Source organism: Chrysemys picta, chromosome 5, assembly GCF_011386835.1.
Source record: "Chrysemys picta bellii isolate R12L10 chromosome 5, ASM1138683v2, whole genome shotgun sequence".
NCBI classification, from domain to species: Eukaryota; Metazoa; Chordata; order Testudines; family Emydidae; genus Chrysemys; species Chrysemys picta.
In genome coordinates, this window is record NC_088795.1 from 128335746 (window position 1) to 128355865 (window position 20120).

The window sequence follows — 20120 nt, forward strand, 5'->3', positions numbered from 1 at the left end:
GGGAAGGAGGATGATCTGGGGAACTACAGGCCAGTCAGCCTCACCTCAGTCCCTGGATAAATCATGGAGCAGGTTCTCAAGGAATCAATTCTGAAGCACTTAGAGGAGAGAAAAGTCATCAGGAACAGTCAGCATGGATTCACCAAGGGCAAGTCATGCCTGACTAACCTAATTGCCTTCTTTGATGAGATAACTGGGTCTGTGGATGAGGGGAAAGCAGTGGATGTGTTATTCCTTGACTTTAGCAAAGCTTTTGATAGTCTCCCACAAAATTCTTGCCAGCAAGTTAAAGAAGTATGGGCTGGATGAATGGACTATAAAGTGGATAGAAAGCTGGCTAGATCATCGGGCTCAACGGGTAGTGATCAATGGCTCCATTTCTAGTTAGCAGCCGATTTCAAGCGGAGTGCCCAAAGGGTCGGTCCTGGGGCCGGTTTTGTTCAATATCTTCATTAATGAACTGGAGGATGACGTGGACTGCACTCTCAGCAAGTTTGCAGATGACACTAAACTGGGAGGAGTGGTAGATACGCTAGAGGGTAGGGATAGGATACAGAGGGACCTAGACAAATTAGAGGATTGGGCCAAAAGAAACCTGATGAGGTTCAACAAGGACAAGTGCAGAGTCCTGCACTTAGGATGGAAGAATCCCATTCACTGTTATAGACTAGGGACCGAATGGCTAAGAAGCAGTTCTGCAGAAAAGGACCTAGGGGTTACAGTGGACGAGAAGCTGGATATGAATCAACAGTGTGCCCTTGTTGCCGAGAAGACTAATGGCATTTTGGGCTGTATAAGTAGGGGCATTGCCAGCAGATCAAGGGATGTGATCATTCCCTTCTATTCGACATTGGTGAGGCCTCATCTGGAGTACTGTGTCCAGTTTTGGGCCCCACACTACAAGAAGGATGTGGAAAAATTGGAAAGAGTCCAGCGGAGGGCAACAAAAATGATTTATGAGGAGAGGCTGAGGGAACTGGGATTGTTTAGTCTGCAGAAGAGAAGAGTGAGGGGGGATTTGATAGCTGCTTTGATTTGGGGATTTGATACCTGAAAGGGGATTCCAAAGAGATGGATCTAGACTGTTCTCAGTGGTACCTGATGACAGAACAAGGAGTAGTGGTCTCAAGTTGCAGTGGGGGAGGTTTAGGTTGGATATTAGGAAAAACTTTTTCACTAGGAAGGTGGTGAAGCACTGGAATGGGTTACCTAGGAAGGTGGTGGAATCTCCTTCCTTAGAGGTTTTTAAGGTCAGGCTTGACAAAGCCCTGGCTGGGATGATTTGGTTGGGAATTGGTCCTGCTTTGAGCAGGGGGTTGGACTAGATGACTGCCTGAGGTCCCTTCCAACCCTGATATTCTAGGATTCTATGTGTGATGGCTATCTCTTAGCTGACCCACACCCAAGATTTACCTCAACATCTGAGATAAAGAGGCATAGCTCCCTAGCTGGGCTGTAACAGACTTTCATCATCTGCTGATTAGGCACAGGGTGGGACCAGGGCCCCATACTAACCTAGTGGGTTACATAAGCACTGTCTGTAACGTAAGACAAAGACCCAAGACTGTGGCCCAGTGGTGGATTACAACTGAATCTAGGGGCATTGGTATGCACCACATCGATCAGGCCCATTTCCTCCCCCAAGTGCAAAACCATTCATGGAAGTTGTCAGCGGTTCTGAGCTCTGAATCTTCCTCTGAATCAGTCTAACGAGACAATTCACTTAACAGCAGGATACGAAGGGGCGAAAGATAACTTTTGAAGTGGTAAAATGGTCCATTTCAGACAGTTGACAAGAAGGTGTGAGTAACAGTAGGGGGAAATTAGTATTGGGGAAAATAGGTTTAGGTTTTGTAATGACTGACTGACCTCACGCTTGGTACGTCTACTCCCATCCTTTCATGTATTTATATCTGCTCCTGTATTTTCCACTTCATGCATCTGATGAAGTGGGTTCTAGCCCATGAAAGCTTATGGCCAAATACATTTGTTAGTCTCTAAGGTGCCACAAGGACTCTTGGTTTGGCTTGTTGGTTTTTTGTTTGGTTTGGTTTGTTTGTTTTTTGAATATCTACTGTCTCTCTCACACATCTGAGAGAGAGAGGATAGCAAGGATTGCTGGAGATGGATGGGGAGGGAGATGGATAGAATGGGCAGCCAGAACACACCAAAGCTTGAAGAGGGAAGCCTTGCCAGGATAAAGAGCCTAGGGAAGGGTGGCTGAGCTGAGGAGATGATAGGTAGTAAAAATCAGTGGACGCTCTGGCCAAACCCAGGGTGAGAGGTGACAGTCTGGGAAGGAGATGCTCTGAAGATAAGGGAGGTGGGAAAGAGAGAACACATGGAATATGGGGAGGAATCTTGAAAGACTAAAGTTGTGGTGGGAGAGAAGGAAGACTGTTTCTGGGTTGAGAGGTGGGGGTGTGAGGAAGAGAGGCCAGAGGGCATGTGAAGGGGAAGGTTGAACCGGGAGGAAGTCTCGCTGGGGGTTGGGAGGAAGAATCCTTAGGTGAGACCTCTAAAGTGGGGATACTGAGCCTTTAGAGGGTATGAAGGTGCTACATCGAATAGAGCTGGATGGTGCTTTTTGGGGACAGACCATAGTAAGAGGAAGCATGGAGCCACCCAACCACTGGCTGAGCACTGGGGGGCATTCTCCGTCCCAGTGCGTGCTCATCTGATGGGGTTCCCAGGCAGGCAGGATGCGTGTGCCTGTTACTGCACCTGCTTTAATAGTGTGTAGCCAGCTCCCCCTCCCATCAACTAGTGCTGCCCTACAGGCCGGTGCAGAGGAGGGCAGGCCCATAGCTTTGCTTTCCCCCGACCCCCTGGTAAATGCACAGCACCCACAGGAGAGTAGGGATAGCTTTGTGTTAGGATGCATTCATTGAATCCTTGGAATCTTTCTTTCCACTCACTCTGCAGTGTGTGCAGATGCATAGCTGAGCGAAGATAATTTACTTCTGCAGGCTTTGGCAGGTAATAGCAGGGCTTTTTATAACAGAAAACTCTAAAATGTGTTTCCTGAATGCTAAGAATAAAGGCAACCCATTACTGTGAGATTTCCAGTGAAAAATGTAAGTCTGGGGCCTTTGAGAGTGTGCACATGAGCAATTCGTTGAATAAAATTGACTTTTGCAAGCTGCCAAAGGTAATAGGGTGGGCTTCCAAAAAACGTCAATTGAGTTTCCTTGACAGCAAGAATAAATGCAATTATTACTATGAAGTATTGCACTGGGATCCAGCTGTGACTGTTGCTTAGGGAAATGGCAGTGAGTCAGTCCTGAGGAAACCAATTTGAATGAAGTTAGGATTTTATAAAGTGACACATTGGCACTTATCATTTAGTCAAGGAAATCCATAGTCACTTTTTAGCTTCCTTTTTATAACAACATTGGGGTCAGGAATGCGCTGTGTGAATGATTATCCAGAAAAGAAACAGCCATCAGTGTTTTGTCCTGAGTCAATCAGTATACAAATGCTCTCATGCTAACTTAATAAATAAAGTTATAACAATAAATATGGCACTGGCATGGCTGGGCCTGTCTGTTCTGCACAGCACCTAAATCATGCTCCTGGGAGCTATACTATGAGGCATACAAAGCAAAAATTAGTAATCTCATGATCTTGTCCTGTGTAATTCTCTCTCTTGTTTCCACCTCCTTGCCTATTATCTTCTCTCCCTGGGCCGTGTCATGTTCTATCTAGCCTAGGGCGCTAGATTTGGTAACTGATTCTGCAAACCTTGCTCAGTGGGAATAGGTCCATTGCAGTACTCTCTGTTTAGAATGGGATGGGCACCATTGCCCGAACTGCAGCATGTATAAATATCCAATTTTAAGGCTGTGCCCGACACTGTCTCTTACTAGTTCTGATCACTTGCAGGCCCTCTGCCATTAGCACAAGGCTGCAATGTTTGGGTCACAAATATTGCTGGGGAATAGTTATTTATTTAAAAAACCTCTCTCTTTCTATTACTTGTTTATCTAAACTTCTAAGGGAACTTTTCGGAAAGATTCTGGGTTTGTAAACAATTATTTTCTATGCAAACCCAAATTTGACCAGACAATATCCCTTTAAACCATTAACATAGGGTCTTGTTTTACTTTCCCATAGGGGTAAAGGCTATGGGAAAGGAACAAAGTCATGCAGACTCAGTGAGGTGAACCTCACAGAACTTCCTTGACTGCTCACCTCAGAAGATGGGCTTGGGGAGCCATTAAGGAAGCAGAAGACAGTGTCTGAACACTTGAGATTCAGGGACTCTGTGTGTATGTGGGAGAGGGTGCAGATGTTACCGTTGTGTGGGGAGCTGGCTCAGTGATGGCGAGCACCCCACTTCTTCATGGCAGCAAGGCTGTAATGTGGGTCTCCCTCTCCAAATGCATTGCGAAGCAGGATTTAATAGTGTCTAAAGTTTCATTAACTAATGAATGAACTAATATTGCCTCTGCTCAGAGAGGACCATACCCCAGAATACAGCTGCTCCGCTGTCCCAAATCTCCTCACCCCTGGCCTTCTCTTCAGCGCTAAGGAGCCCCAAACACTTGGGCTTGACACAGAGGTGATTTTTGTGGACTCAAGAGGGAGCAGAGAGCATGCTGTAGAACCACTGCTCCCCATTTCCACATCTCACAATCAAAACCATGTGACTTAGGTGCAAAATACCTTTGTGAATCTGGGCCGAAGTGGCTGCTGGGATCATGGTGTATCATGGTTCTGGGAAGACCATGTCCGCAAAACCCCTGAGGAATACCCCACAAGGGATGTTAAGGTGTTCAGACTAGTTCAGACTTGAGTGGAAGGTACAGGTTTTCTCCCAGCCATCCTGACTTGGGTTGGATGGTCTGTCCCAGGTCCGGCTCCAGTGTTTTTGCCGCCTCAAGCAGTGGGGGAAAAAAAGAAGCCGCGATTGGCGGCACTTCAGTGGCAGCTTTACCGCTGCCGCTTCATTCTTCAGCGTCAATTCGGCTGCAGGTTGTTCCCTCCGAAAGGGACTGGGGGACTCGCCGCCGAATTGCTGCCAAAGACCCAAATGTGCCACCCCTTTCCATTGGCTGCCCCAAGCACCTGCTTCCTGTGCTGGTGCCTGGAGCCGGCCGTGGTCTGTCCTATCTCTTTTTAAAACTACTCTTTCCAGGGAATTCTGCTTAGGTTGGGAAAACAGTATCATTTCACCTTGCAAGTAATGAAATCCCTACCTTGCTATACATCTGAATTTATTTAATAAAATCACGTGAATGTGCTCAGGGTCCCACACTTTATTCTCTTTGATTAACAGAAGAGACAACATGCTACTCATAGCCCAATTTTCACCTTTGATCACAAGAAATAAATATCTGTGTTCACATGTGATTAGTAAGAGAGTAGATACTGATGCGCTGTACAACTCAATTCCAGGCATTAATGCTCCTGTAACATATTCTGACCCAGGATCACAGAAAAAGGAGCAGGGGCTTGAATTTTTTATTTTTTAAAAACCTTGCATATATGTAATGAAAGAGTTACAAAGCCAAATGAGCTGTCAGCCTGGCTCCTTGAGAAAAAGAAACAGAATAGATGACTCTTGTGGAACTGCAAAAAAACTTTGCCATGGCTCATAATAAATTCATTCAGATATCAACAAGTGTCTAGCATTCCGCACCTCCCCACACTCCCCACAGGTCATGCAAAGGTAAAGCTACTATGCATAACGGGTGGCATTCGGGAGATTCTCCTTTATAGGGGTGTGTCATCTCTTCAGTAATAAGAAAGGGGAAACTGAACAGGAACTACAGGATCACAGAAACATCATGGCATCGGAAGCAGTTAAAAGACCCTTTGAATGCTATCTGCTGCCTGGTAAGCAAACTTGGTGTTTAAGTGTAAGCAGAAACTTGAATTGTCCAATGTTCTCTTCAGAGGGGGGTTGCACTGCTACTGAAGCATCCATGGCAATGGACAAGGAAAACTGTCCTCCTTTTCAGTGTCACAACTATATGCAGTATGATCATCGTTTCTGTAGCAATCTGAAGGTATGTCGTGATTTACAAGCTCTGGGCAGAGTGATCTCCTCTGAACTGGACCCTGTTGACTTGAAGATAGAGTCAAATTCTGTTCTGTTTGAGTTGCAACTGATTAACACCAGATTTCAGCTTGGCCCAATGACTTACTAAGGAAGTCCATAGAGCTGCACCATCACAACTGAAGGCAGACCTGACCTAAAGTGTCTGTGCAGTTTTTCCACTTTCTCTGAATTTTGGTCTTCCGTGCAATGCAACATTCTGTTTCTGAATGGTACTATTAGACCTACCGAAGGAGCTAAAAAAGGAATGGTACAGCTAAGCTCTTTTCTGTGTGTTGGAGATGAAGTGCAAAAGTTAATAAGGCCTGATCTTTCAGATGCTGTGTTCTTAACTCCCATTGTCTCCTGTTTCAAAATCTCAAAGGACAGGTGGAGTCATAGAAGCATAGAAATGTAGGACTGGAAGGGATCTTGAGAAGTCATCAAGTCCGTTCACCTGCCCTGAGTTCAGACCAAGTAAACCTAGACCATCCCTGACAGGTATTTGTCAAATCTCTTCTTAAAAATCTCCAGAGATGAGGATTCCACAGCCTCTCTTAGAAGCCTATTTCAGAGCTTAACTAACTTTTATAGTTGGAAAGTTTTCCTTAATATCTAACCAAATTCTCCCATGCTGGGGATTAAACCCATTACTTCTTGACCTACCTCCAGTGGACATGCATAACAATTGATTACCCTCCTAACATATTTAAAGACTGTTATCAAGTCCCCCCTCAGGTGTCTTTTCTCAAGACCAAACATACCCAGTTTTTTTAAACCTGTCCTCATAGGTCAGGTTTTCTTTTATCATTTATGTTGTTCTCTTCTGAACTCTCTCCAATTTGTCCACATCTTTCCTAAAGTGTGGCACACAGAATTATACACAGTGCTCTAGTTGGGGCCTCAGCAGTGCCACGTAGGATGGAATAATTGCCTCCAGAGTCTTACATATAGCTGTCCTGTTAAAACACCCCAGAATATTAGCTTTTTTAGCAACTGCATCACATTGTTCAGTTATTAAATTTGTGATCCACTATACTTTAGATCCTTTTCAGCCGTACTACCATGTAGGCAGTTATTCCCCATTTTGTGTTTGTGCATTTGACTTTTCCTTCCTAAATTTAATACTTTGCACTTACTTTAATTGAATTTCATCTTGTTGATTTCAGACCAATTCTCCAATGTGTCGTGGTCATTTTGAATTCTAATCCTGTCTTCTAAAGTGCTTGCAACTCCTCCCAGCTTGGTGTCAGCCTCAAATTTTACAAGCATATTATCCAGGCCATTAATGAAAATACCCGACCCAGGACTCACTCCAGTGATGGGGTGTGCATCCCAAACAGGCCTTAAAGGGGTTAATGTGGGCCTGAGGGGTCAATTAAAGTACCTGGCTGTACCTGGAGGGAGAGCCAGGCCTCATTGAACAAGTCCAGCTGGAGTGGAGCAGGCTGGATTATAAAGCCAGGAAGTTTGCAGCAGAAAGGGGCTGTAGGGAGCAAGTCTGCATTCCCTCTCTGGGAGCAACGCGGAAGAGAAGTGAAAACCCAAAAGAGAGACTAAGCCCCAGGCTTCTAGTACTGGAAGAAGGGTCCACCCCAGAGGAGTTGTGGGGAAAGGAACCTGAGTAGGAAGAAGCCCAGGGAAAGAGCAGCAAGGGGTAGGACTGTGCAGATCTTAACTGCTTGATATGCTTGATAACTGCATATCCCTGGAATGGAACTCAGTGGTGGAGGGAAGGAGGGCTGGGCTCCCCTAGCACCCACTGGGAAGTGGCACAGGAGCACCTACTGGACAGCAGGTCTGGAGATACTTTGTTACCCTGGAAGAGGAGTACTACATAGCGACCTGGCCGGAAGGCTGAGTCCTGAAGAGGGGGAGAGAGGGGTTAGCTCCTTGGTAAACCAACAGAAGAGGGTATTAGACCAGCCAAGAGCTGATTTCCCCAGAGCAGCCACAAGGGGGTGCCACCTGATTAAAGTGAACCCTTTCACAGACACCCACTAGATACGGCCTCCCAGTTTGACAGTGAACCATTGATAAGTACTCTTTGAGTATGATCAACCAGTTATGCATCCACCTTATAAGACAACCCTCCCTTCAGTCTGGTGTAACCTGGCTAATCAGTAAAACTTGCATTTCAGGGGGCATAAAGAAGTATCTCCAATAAAATACAGCCCCTAGATACTCTGGGGCTGAGCACTTTAAGATAACCCTAAACTGCACAGATGATAGATGGCTGGGTAAGACAAGAAGATTGGAAAAATGATCTGAATTTATCAGCAATTTTTTTCTCCTAAGACATTTTCACATAGTTTGGACAAGAAGCCAATAGATCCCCACCCTTTTAGGCTCCATATGAGAACTAGACAGAGTAAAGAAGTAGATTTAACTTCCCAGTGCTAAGTGTGCATTAATTTCAACCCCTCAGGACAATCCCCTTTAAATCGCTCTTGACAGAAAGGAATTTGAGACATTGTACACTGATAAATAAGTACTTAACTCTCTTTTTAAATGCAATGGTTTTCCTTAGTTAAGAAAACCCTGACTCTCTCACTTGATTTATATCCTAATATGTTAAGGAAGGTGGTAGTGATATGTGTTTTATTCCTGTACTTGGGAATCTAAAGGGTTTTAAATGTATCCTGACAAGTATGCTCATAAATTGTGTCTAAAGCAGACATTTTGGAGAATAGGATATGGAATTAATGTTCTTCAGAATTCCAAAGCACATTGATCAAAAATACTTTCAGAACTTGGCACAATTCTGAACAGATTTCTTTTGAACCTGCATGTATGGTAAGTGGATCATGTGTCAAATTGTCTCCAGCATAAAGGCACATTTCATATTGCATTTGCACTACAGTTCACTGCAAACTATTCCTGTTATTTCATCTGAATGAGTGCAGGGGCTTAAAATTCAAAATGTGCTCGAATATGAGCCTCTTAATTATTATCTTTCACAATCAATATGGTGTGCAAAATGCAAAGAAATCTGCAAACCGTTTTTAATATACTTGCATAGATTTCCTAGGAGATAGGGAGATAATATTGAGGTGAGGGCTCAAGAGGCAGCATAGTCTAATGAATAAAATACTAGGCTGGGATTCAGAAGACCTGGGTCCTACTCATTGACTTGCAGGGTGGCCTTGGGCCAACCACCTCATCTCTGTGCCTCTATTTCTCTTCCTGCCGTACACCTGCCTTCTCCACTTAGCCTCTTTGGGGAGGGACAGTCTCTTACTGTGTGTTTGTACAGTTCCTAGCACAATGGGACACTGATCTTGATTGAAGCCTGTAGGTGCTGTTGTAATATAAATAGTTTACCCTTTCTAGCTTGAGTGATTAGCCAATACTAGGGGCTTTGTTGGTGGTTTCTATTAGGGTGAGAAATCGATGATGGAGTTAAATATTTATTTGATGCAATCCTGTTTAATTACAAAGAATGTACATTGGGTGCTGTTTTCCTGAACAGAGTAGGAATCAAACAGGAAACAGTTTCCATGCTCACATTTCCCAGCTTCTCTTCACCCAGCCCTCTGCCCATAAAGCTCTCTTGGCTTTCTCTCAGGGTGCTTCTCTTCCTCCTAGCATTTTGCTGCTTTCTGCTTTCCTCTGGCTGCTTCTGACTCACACCGACCTCCACCAACACCCCCTGAATTTACATTCAGTCCCCAGGGAAAACCTTTCATCCCTTACTCCAGCCTTGCCATGGTATTCTATTATTTGGGCAGTGGCTTCAATTGTTTCAGCTATCACTAAATGAGGGGGCATTTAATTACTGCTTTAAGATAGCTATCATGCCCACCGGCTACAATAAGGTTTGGCACTGCCTGTAGTTCAAGGATGCCCTTCCCAAGCCCAGTATAACAACAAAAATGACTAGGACACAGGTGATCGGGTTCTACTACAGACTTTCCAACAGATGCTTGTATGACTCTTGATGATTTAACCTCTCTGTTCCTTGATTTCCCATTCTGTAGAACTCAGATAAGTTTACTGACCTTCATATATATTCTGAATCTAAATGCATCAGTGTTTGCAAAGCACTTTTAGATCCTTGCATGGAAATCCATATAGAAGTGCAAAATGGTATTATAAACTAAACATTAAAGAGAGCAGCCGGGGCAAAGGTTTATAATTGTCCTTTGTCCTAAGATTGGAGGACACAAACCACAGCCTTTGGAACTGTCGAACTCTCTCGCCATAATGACATTTCTGTGCTGGGCTGTTGGGGAGCCTAAAGCTCTGTGTAGGGTCCCATTAGCGGTGTGCTGCCAGTGGGCCCTAGGTTTCTGGGATTGAGGTGGTTGAACCCTGAATATCTCCCCTCCCTATTTAATCCATTGTGTTCTATTTTATATACATGGGAGAGACCTGCAACTACCCAGAAAGGACACTACCAAAAAAGAGCGTTCAAACCGTTTTAGCAGGCAGGTGGCAAACAGTGAAATTCCAGACACGCTGGGAAGAATTAGTAAATAATGTGAAAATTACTCCAGATTTATACTTACTGAAAACCCACAATAGAGTATCCAGTAGTGGGTGACATCTGAGAGCAACTCACTCAGAAGTGTCTTAACTCTGAAAATGGGTAGAAAATAATACCTAGACATGTGCCTAGCAGCAGTGATTAAAGTGGTCTGAAACAAGTGTGTGTGTGTGTGTGTGTGTGTGTGTGTGTGTGTGTGTGTGTGTGTGTGTGTGTGTGTGTGTGTGTGTGTGTGTCAGGGAGGTGTGGAGAGGGTCTCATCACCCCACATCTGTCTGTTACTTGCCAGCAATTAATTCTTCCCCAACCCTCAAATTAGTCCCATCCCTACCCCCACCTGTTCTACCTCTCCCCAACCTCACCTCTGCAGCTCCTGGGGTTCTTCACACCCCTCTCTCAAGTCTGGGGGCCAGCAACAGGGTCTCCTTGCCCCACTTCCCAGGTGGGGTGTTGCAGGGAGGAGGAAAGGGGAAGAGCAGAGGAGTCATTCCTGTTGCTAATGGGAAGGAGAGGAGGGAGCAGGTCTAACCTGAGCTGCCGGTGTCTTTTTGCTCCTTTCTCCCCCCTACCTTGCTGAGAGAATGGTGTTGGGTTGCTGAGGAGAGGGGGCGGGAGCTCAGCCTGCTTCCTACAGCAGCTCTACTTAGGAGGTGGACAAGTGAGGAAAGAGGCTAAGAAGATGGGGTTTTCCTCGGGTGGGACTGAAATGTGTCCTGAATGATCCAGCTCGCGTCTTTGAAATCTAACCTCTTGGATCTGTGACCCTTTAAACCCCACCTAGCAGAGAGACAACTTGTGTCAAACTACCATTCCAAACCCCGCCCCCTGGCCTATGTCTTTGGATCTCTGTGTACGGGTACCTTTCATCCCAAGCATTGGCAACCTAGGAGTGGGGCAAGGCCCTGGGAGGCCAATCCTAGTTTTGGTCAAATAGCCAAGTATTAGCTCTTGATCCACAGTCTGTCTGCACTGGTCTACGCACTCTGTTGGGTGGGTCTGGTTAATATCTTAGCTGCACTATTCACGCTCAGTTATCTCCTCAAGATATGCTCTGGGCCCCTGGTCATTGGAGCAGATATCTAACTTCAATGGAGTTAAAAAAAAGATGAGACCATTAGATCACTTAGCCTGACCTGTATGTCGCAAGCCATTAATTGCTACCCAGTTATCCCTGTATGGAGCCCAATAACATATGCAACATCCGCTCTGTTTCCCCACTCCAATCCCGTGTGTTACCAGGCCAGATCAACACTTTGTTAAGCCTCCTTTTCCCTGAACTCCCGTACTGAGCTCACCTGGTGTAGCTTAATGTTCACTTTGTTTCTTGGCCTTGTGTTAGGCTTCTATCTCCTGCTATTTCCCTGAAGGTATGAAGGAGAGATCAGACAAACGACTCTCTCTCTAAAGACCTCAAAACTCTACCAAGTCTGGCTGCTTCTCCCTGCGCTCAGATTTAAAACCAGCAAGTCAGGTTGTGGAGAGTGAAGACAGGCTGTCCTTGATCCCTGAGGAGAAACTGATGTTTGCCTCCAAACCTCTGCACAACTCTGCCCTCACCTGTATCTCTCTGCTTTCATTTCTTAATACTTACCCTGTGTAGGGTGACCAGACAGCAAATGTGAAAAATCGGGACAGGGGTTGGGGGGTAATAGGAGCCTATATAAGAAAAAGACCCCAAAATCGGGACTGTCCCAATAAAATCGGGACATCTGGTCACCCTAACCCTGTGCCCCTTTCGCTCTCCTAATTAAACCCCACTTCTGACCTCTTTTTCTCGTCCTTTTCTTGCTGTTATCTTCTTGCCTTCTTCCATGCTGCTGTGTATGCCCGGGCCGCTGTTGCAGTGAACTAGAAGCCCACCCTCTCTCTTCACCTTCCTCCTCAAAACTCAGTAACTTAAACCCCACGTACACTAACCCACCCATCTGTTTTATTAAAGTGAGTGGGGAGAAAAGGGAATGCTCTAAAATTGACCCCCCACATACCCCTGTCCCCCCACCCCACCCCAGGTTTCCTCGTGGATTTGGGGTTGTCTTTTTGCTTAGACCGTAACCTCCTTCCACCAGAGACTGTCATCTTCTGTGTCTTGTGATGCTTGCACACATGAATAACAATAATGGATACCGTAGACTGGGTATTTCCTGATTGTTTACAGAAACTGTTGGAGATATGAGCTTTTACTCTCTCTCTTCCCATGCATTCTCTTGAGTCAGAAATTTGTTCCAAATTCTCTTGCATGAGACCTTTCCCAGGGTGCCTGGACATGTGTAAACCTCGGTCTTTTTTCTTCTTTTAGTGACACTTGACATCCCCTGGAATATAGACAAGTTTTCCTAATTTCTCAGCCCTGAACATTCTTGGGCATAAATTACACTGATTCTCAACAATTACCAGATATTAGTAATTGAAAGAACTTTGGCATTTAAAAAATGGTGTTTAGATGCCGAGATAAACCTGGCGGAACATTTCAGTGCTACCTTTCCAAAAGTTTGCAAGATATTCCTGGCTTGCTGCACATTACATAACAGAGCCGTTAAAAATGGAGAATCTTTAGAAAGAAAGGCAGAGATTATTGTTAAATCTCAATGATGAATTAACTGAGGCTGACGAGATACATTTTGCAGAAAGAATGAACCAAGTCTTTTCTAGAGAAAGGAGCACTATCAGGGCTGCTTTGGGAATGGCAACACTCTTTAAGATAAGTAAAAATAAATGCGGCCCTACATTTTTTTTCTCTTGTAATGATTTCTTGTTTCAGAACAAAGAAATGTTGTTTACATTTTGGCATATATTCTTTTCATGGGCACCCCCAGACATTTTTCACATGGTACGCACATCTGAACCTCTCTCACTTAAACTGAAAATGTGACGGAGGCACTGCCGGGCCAAGTTTCAATGAGTGGCATTGTGATCACAGCACCAGTCATGTTTGGAGGCCCTCTCAGTGGAGGAGGGGCCTACCCATATGTAATGTGCGTACGGCTGCAGGCACCACTGCTGCTCTTGTTGACCAAAACCAGCCCCAGGACCAATCTCTGGGGCACTCCGCTTGATACCGGCTGCCAACTAGACATCAAGCCGTTGATCACTATGTACAGGATGAATGGAGAACCACTGCAGAAGGTCCCTTATCAGGTGGGGAGAGCAGCATGTCACAAAAGAGCTTGTCACTTTTCTACTCGTAACTGCACTTAAATGACACCATGCATTTTAGGTCACAACCAAAGTAAGATGGCGCAATGATTTGGTACACATCTTGGTGAGTAAAAATGTTGTGGTTTTTTCATATTTATATTTAGTCAGCTCACTATTGAAAGCTTTCCAAACAGAAGGTCTCTGGGCACTAGAATAGTTCTACACTCTAACTTTGTGAAAGACTCCCATTGATCTTTATGGAAGCTCTGCCCAAGGAATAATGGCAGAAGAACAGGGCCTTAACATCCTGCCTCATACTCCTATTTCAGACCAAATTCTGCAACTGTGCAGTGGGATTTTTGGTTGCACAAGGAATTCAGAATCAGGCGCAAAGTGAGCCCATCCCCAGCCCTTTGCAGAGCATTCACACTCTTCCTTAGTGTCAGAGTTAGTAAAAACTGGGGAATGTTTTCCCAAATCACTTACATGACTTCCCATTACACTCTTGAAATTTCTGAAGATTTTTAGCCACCTCCCTTTTTGTGTACTTATAATCCCAAAATATTCTGAGTGAAGTCCATAATGAACCATGGGTGAAATCCTGCTGCAATGGAACTGGGTGGAAAAACTCCCATTGACATCAGTGGGGCCAGGATTTCACACCAGGCTCATTGACGGCAGGACCAGATTGCCAAGGAACATGGAGGACTCTCCATCACATGAAGTCTCTAAACCAAGACTGATGTCTTTCCATGAGAGATGTTTTAGTTCAACAACAAGTTATTGGACTTAACTTAGGAATCATTGGGTAAAATTTTCTGTCCTGTGTTATACAGGAAGCCAGACTAGATGATCATAATAGTTCCATCTCACCTTAAAATCTATGAATACATGACTGAGCTCTTCCTCCATCCTGGAAAGTGGTGAATCTGGAAAAGATTTGGCGGGCATGGTGGATAATCATCTCTAAGTGTAGCTCTTAGGGCAACACTGTAGACAAAAGGGATTACGTGATCCTTGGAGGCATAAACAGGGTATCTCCAGTAGCAGTAGAAAGGTTATTTTACCTCTGTGTTTGGTGCTGGTACGACTGCTACTGGGATACTATGTCCAGTTCTGGTGTCCACAATTCAAGATGGATGTTGATAAATTGGAGAGGGTTCAGAGAAGAGCCACAAGAATGATTAAAGGATTAATAAACATGCCTTATAGTGATAGAATTACAGAGCTCAATCTATTTACCTTAAAAGAGAAGGTTAAGGGAATAACTTGATTAGTCTGTACGTACCTACATGGACAACAAGTATTTGATAATTGGCTCTTCAAAGATATAACACTATCCAATGGCCGGAAGCCAAATTCAGATGGAAAATAAGACATAAATGAGGATAATGAACCATTGGAACAGTTTACCAAGGGGTCATGATTGATTCTCCATCACTGGCAATTTTTTATATAAAGCTTGGATTTTAAAAAATATATGCTCTAGTTCAAACGAAATTGTTTTGGGAAAGTCCTATGGCCTGTGTCAGACATGACATCAAACTAGATGATCACGGTGGCCCCTTCTGGCCTTGGTATCCAGGAATCTAAATAGCTTATCCATTTTTTGTAAGATTTCCTTTTTCTTCATCAGAGAGATTTTATACCTTTTTTGTTCCCATTCTCTTGCTGGAAGACAAATCTAAGGCTGGTGACATTGCTGAATGGTGAATTAAGATTCGTTCTTCACCTCCGCTGCTCAACCTGGAATCATGTATGGGTGTCTCCCTTCCCAGCCCCACACTTGACTCCATGACACTTGTTGTGAGAGGGAGCAGAAGAAACTTCTCTGATAAATGGCTGGTATGTTTGGTGCTTGGACACCATTTCTAATGGCCATGTGTAGCAGGTTTCATTCCACTGGGACGCCTCCTTGTGGCTGGGTCTGGGGATCAGCTCTCGTCTGGTCTGGTGCCCCTTTCCATCACTTGCTCGCCCTGCAGCTCTTCTTGCTCATCAGGACTCGGGGTGCTCTCTCTTCGTGACTCAGCCCAATGTCCAGGTAACTGTACAGTTTCCCCTTCTGGGGTATCAAAGCCCATCAATTAGCCTTTTCAGTCCCTGGCTCTCCCACAGTTGTGGCCTATCAGATTAATTGGACCCTTCTGAGCCACCATAATCCTTTCAGGGCTCTGGTGTAGGGTGAACACCCCATCGTGCCTTGCAAAACGCCATGTCATAAACCAGGCATATTGAGATGCTTTCTTAACTTCAGAGATGCTATCCTGGGCCACCACTGATATAATGTGTAACAACCTTGAAGGCTGGGGGAGGGGAGAATACTGTACATTGGAGTATGAATCGCATCTGATGTGTATTGAAAAGTCTAAAGATTTTTATAAACACATTAAAAAAATTCATAGTTGGTCTGTAAACATGAGTATATAAAGGGAACAAAAACCAGAGTAGAGGCCTAGTTTTCCCTCAAGGTCAGATTTATTAAGTGTAAATAAATCCCAGAAAAACTCTGTCTTGAGACTCTAAAAGCAACAGTGCTAAATCTTAAATACTTTCTGAAAGGTTAACATAATATGTGTAAATATTATGTTAAAGGTTTCATGTCTTGTTTTGTACAGTAGTGAAAATTTCCTTCCAGGCTTTAGGTTTTCCACTAATTTCTTTCATATTAAATAGGAGTGGGCTGAAAAACTGCTGATCAGATCTTTTTACAAGTATTATCATAAGGCAGTTTAAATGGAGACAGAAAGGGGTTGGGTGGTGGTGGGGGTGGGGGGGTCCATGTGTTTTCCAAGACTGAAATGTTATGCAGGAGACTGATGTTCAAGTGGCATTAACACAAGAGTTTCGGAATGGGGCCAAAACAATAATAAATACTATAAAAAGATGTTATGCAAATTAAATACTGCATGATCAAGGGAAACTGGAGCGATTGCAACTGAAGTTCAAAGTTTTACATGCAAGGTATCTCGAAAGTTAAGGAAATGGCTTGGGAAACATTTTTTGCTATTACTTATGTTGCGCGGACATAAAGTTCAGTGGAAATGTGTTAAGTATTTTCCTTGCATGAGCTCCCACGACTGGCTCAGGTAACAACCCTTGGAAGTAATGTACCTCTGTGGTAAACTGGGGAGCTAGTCTCAGAGCCACCCTTTCCCCTGTCCAAGGGCTCCTGGGGTCCAAAAGGCAGCAGAACTGATGCCGTACCATTGGGCAGGAGCGCAGGCTATTGAGAGCAGGGCCGGCTCCAGGCACCAGAGGAGGAAACACGTGCCTGGGGCGGCACATGCTAAGGAGCGGCATTCCGTCCATTCTTGGGGCGGCACAGTCCGGGCGGCTTTTTTTTTTTTTTTTTTTGCTTGGTGCGGCAAAAATGGTAGAGCCGGCCCTGATTGAGAGCTAGCACAAGGGGGGGGTGTCTGCTAGTAATGGTAAACTTTACCTGAAGCCACCCCCCTGAGGGCCTCTGCAGGCTACCACAAAGTATGTGAAGCCTCCTTATATTAAGGTTTCTTGACACATGGCAAAGGCTTTGGCTACTGACTGTTGATGGTAATTAATTGTATAATTGTCTCAATTACTCTAGGACAATGTGTAGTCCCTGAACAATTTTTTTGTCAAATGCCCAAATGTATATGCAGGCACTCCTAAGGTTATGCAGCTGAAATCGGAAAAAGGCAATAAATACCAAAGTTATGAATCCAATAGCAGTGCTAACTTGGCTGTCTTGCACATCACACCGATGATGGAACACGGTGTATGGTAGAAATAGTACTACACTTTATCCAGAAAAACGGGCATGGAAGATACCCATGTGCAATAGGGCCTACTTAATGGTCCTGTTAGAACCTGAACTTTAGCATTTTCTGACCATTTATTTATTTTGTGAATATACCTGCAAAATCGCACCATTATAGTAACATGTGTAATTTGCATTTAATTACTCTCATCCAGAAAAAGTTGAATTAACGTAGTCATCATGCATTTAATTTGATTGCTTTTTAAAAAGAGAAAAAAGGGACTTACCTGTGGTTATCTGCAGTGTTGTCATAGCTGTGCTTGTCTCACCAACAGAAGTTGGTCCCATAAAAGATATTATCTCACCTACCTTGTCTATCTAATTAGCTGTGGTTTAGACATTTGCTAGCATTATGTCCCAATTCATTTTCAAAGTGCATTCCTCAGTGGAAGTGAATTGGGTGGAAGAAGGCTGTGTTCCCATCTTTGCTATTTATTGTGTTTGGCTGGAGAAAGCTTTCTATCAGTTTACATTATTATGGCAGTATCATTGCTATGCAGAAAGAGAGAAACTAGGCACTTGATCCTGATGTTGTTACTCACTTGGGAACTTTATTCAAAGGAATTGTTCTACCGAAGAGTTTATTCATATGTATTCATCAAATAATTTGGACAAATCATTTTCAGCTATCCTTTCTTTGTAGTAATTGATTGGTCAACTCACACAGTGTTGCTTTTGTTCTCTCTCTGGATGAACAAAACTTTTAAAACTAGAGGCTTAATGGATGCAAGCATTTAAAAAAAACCCTTCTAGTACATATTTTTGGACAAAATTAGTGCTATAATCTGAGAGAGTTTCACAAACATGGCATGTCTGAATAATCACAACACGACCCCACAAAATAATAGTGAACTGAATGCAGCAGTTGTATTTATAAAGGCCCTGATTCAGGACAGAACTCAAGCACATACTTGTGCAGTCCTGGAAACAGGATGGAATTAAGCATTTAATTAGGTGATTTCCTAAATCAGGGACAAAAATATTTGTGAATCGGTTATTTGACCAGCTCCACTTTGGGATAACTTAACATTGTGAATGAACTAGACACCGTATGTTGTTCTAACAGTGTCCACATGTAAAGATTCTTTATGTGCTGCTTGAGTATCCTTTGCATCTGGTCGGAGTTTATTACTTGTCAATTTTTATAAGATTCTATGTTATATAACGCTGGAAGAGACCTTGAGAAGTCATGAAGTCCAACCATGTCAACTTTGGCCAAACTGATGGCTCCGTATACTGCTAACAAGCTATAGGTGGTCTCCACTTAGACAGGTGAAACATGGTTATGAGTGTAATGACTGTTGTCTCCATCGTGTATTCATCTCTACGTGCATTGGAGCATCTGTTACTTAGGGTGGTGATTTATTTTAGGAGTTAAGAAAATATGGGCTGTGTCTGGTCTGGTTAAAGTGGAAAAAGTATGTTCTCCAGCAGGGAAAGTGGAGAGCACAATGTAGAGGAGACATATTTTGATTGCCTGGCAACTTTGGTTAAACATCACAGAGATAAGCAAACTGACTCATATCTGTGTTGAACCAAGTGACACTTTACCCTTCTGTTTCCCTTCCATCCAAGCCTCTTTCCAATATAAATGGGTTTAACCTTACCCCATAAAATAGGTGAGAATAAGCTTTGCAAATAGGGAAATTAAGTGACTTGCTAGTGTCACACAGCTGAAGCAGAGCCAGGATTAGAACCCTGGTGCTCAGTCCTAAACTGTGGGCACAAGTCCCTCTCTCAGCAAAGGACCACCCACGTATTCAACCAAAGCCCACATTGACAAGCCAGTCATACCTTGCCCATTCAGAGGCATTTAACCTTCCTCTGAAATGTTCAACTCCCCTCTAAATTGTGTTTAACTTTTCAAGTGGAATTCGTGTTCCCAGAATAAACTGGATTGACAAATCTAGAGGATGTAGTCCACCACTTAGCCACATCACACACCTTAAAGGAGAACATAAAATCTGCCAGTTGCATTAGAAATCATACTCTAGGAAGTTTGTGGTTTATTCCTGACTATACTTGATTTCAACTCTGCCTTCTTTGATGAATAGAAAATTAAGAGATGGTCTGAGCTACAGTTTAACTCCAGGCTGCAAATATCCTGCAAAGTTCAGAGGTGTGCTGCTCCAGGCATTCAGTTCAATGCATTAAAGAGAGGGGGCCAGCCCTGGAGTTCACATCTGGATTAGGACTCTTGAAGCTGAGGTTTTGGTTTGAGCCCATCTCTATCTGTTTTATTTTCACCCCCCTCCAAAAAACGGAACTGAAACTTTGCAGTGAAATATACTCTATTTATGTGTATATGTGTTACTCCTGGGGGAATTCTGCACCACTGCGCATGCACAGAATTCATGTCCGCCACAGATTTTTTTTCTCTGCAGAAAATACATTCTGCTGGTGTGACGCTGCAGTTATGCCTTTTTCCCACCAGGGACAGCTTTGGTGGCAGAACAGAACAGCCAGCAGCCGCTAGGGAGGAAGAGATGCTGCATTCCTCACAGCAACATGCTCCTGGGGCCCCGTGAGGAGGCATGGGACATGGGGGGGACACAGCAGGGCACACAGGGCTTCTGGGGGGTCACATAGACTGGGGTTCAGAAAGGCTAGTGGGGGGGAAGAGACTGGGGCAGGGACTGAATGGGAGTGGGGGT